The following is a 1,540-nucleotide window of genomic DNA, read 5'->3' on the forward strand; positions in this document are numbered from 1 at the left end:
CAACTTAGAAGTTTAAATGAAATGTTGGTTGGCTCCTTATTTGTCATTCTCTTCCCTCATTTTCTTTTATATCTCCATTATTAAGGACAATTATAGGCATGCCCATATTTAGATTGCATTCTAGCCCGGGCAATAAAGCAATATCGCCATCCTCTCTCCCTCTTCCTCTTTCTCTTTCTTCCTCTTCTTTATTCTTTTTCTTATTAAAAAAAAAAAAAAGAAAAGAAAAGAAAAAAAGAAAAAAAAAAAGAAACACATAGGAAATGCACTTACTACAGAAGGATTACAGGCTCCTTCAGAAGGAACCTCAAGGGTTTCTTCATAGGGAGGGCTGCGGCGGAATATTCCCGTGCTTTTAAGACAGTACCTATTAAACCCAGAAGCCAGGGTGGGGCAGAAACCAAAGACGTAGAATTAAAGGGTTGGAATCTACTTCTAGTGAAAGATCTACCAGAGCTTAGAAAAAGTCCTTTTGATCCTCTAAAGGAAATACTTTTTCAGGCCTCCTAGGAGGGAGATGCCCACAGGAGGGTGAGCCAGAGGGGAAGAAGTGAGTGACTGTGGGGTATGGAATTCCTGGGTCCTAGGGAGCTACAAAGAAAAGAAGAAAAATAAATAAATAAATAACAATAAATAAATACATGCTTACATGCATATGTAAGCTCATCTATATGTGCAAGAAAAAACTTCAAGACCTCCCAAATAAACTGAACAGAGGATATAAAGAGGCACTGACATCAAAAGAAATAAAACAACAAACAAAAGCATAATGCTTTGTCCTTGTCAAAAAAAAAAAAAAAGACAGGGTTTTGCATTGTCTATCACGCTGCAGTGCAGTAGCACAATCATGACTCACCGAAGCCTGAGACCCCTGGGCTCAAAGGATCCTCCCACCTCAGCCTCCTGAGTAGCTGGGACTACAGGCGTGCACCACCACACCTGGCTAATTATTAATTATCGATTTTTTTTTTTTTTTTTTTTTGAGACTGAGTTTCGCTCTTGTTACCCAGGCTGGAGTGCAATGGCGCGATCTCGGCTCACCACAACCTCCGCCTCCTGGGTTCAGGCAATTCTCCTGCCTCAGCCTCCTGAGTAGCTGGGATTACAGGCACGAGCCACCATGCCCAGCTAATTTTTTGTATTTTTATTTTTAGTAGAGACGGGGTTTCACCACGTTGACCAGGATGGTCTCGATCTCTCAACCTCGTGATCCACCCGCCTCGGCCTCTCAAAGTGCTGGGATTACAGGCTTGAGCCACCGCGCCCGGCCATATCGATTTTTTTTTTTTGAGACCCAGTCTTGTTCTGTCACCCAGGCTGGAATGCAGTGGCGTGATCATGGCTCACTGCAACCTCCACCTCCCAGGTTCAAGCAATTCTTACACCTCAGTCTCCTGTGTAGCTGGGACTACAGGCAAGTGCTACCACACTCAGCTAATTTTTATATTTTTAGTAGAGATGAGGTTTCACCAGGTTGGTCAGGCTTGTCTCAAACTCCTGACCTCAGGTGATCTGCCCACCTCAGCTTCCCAAAGTACTC

Source organism: Saimiri boliviensis, chromosome 2 (genome assembly GCF_048565385.1).
Source record: "Saimiri boliviensis isolate mSaiBol1 chromosome 2, mSaiBol1.pri, whole genome shotgun sequence".
Classification (NCBI taxonomy): domain Eukaryota; kingdom Metazoa; phylum Chordata; class Mammalia; order Primates; family Cebidae; genus Saimiri; species Saimiri boliviensis.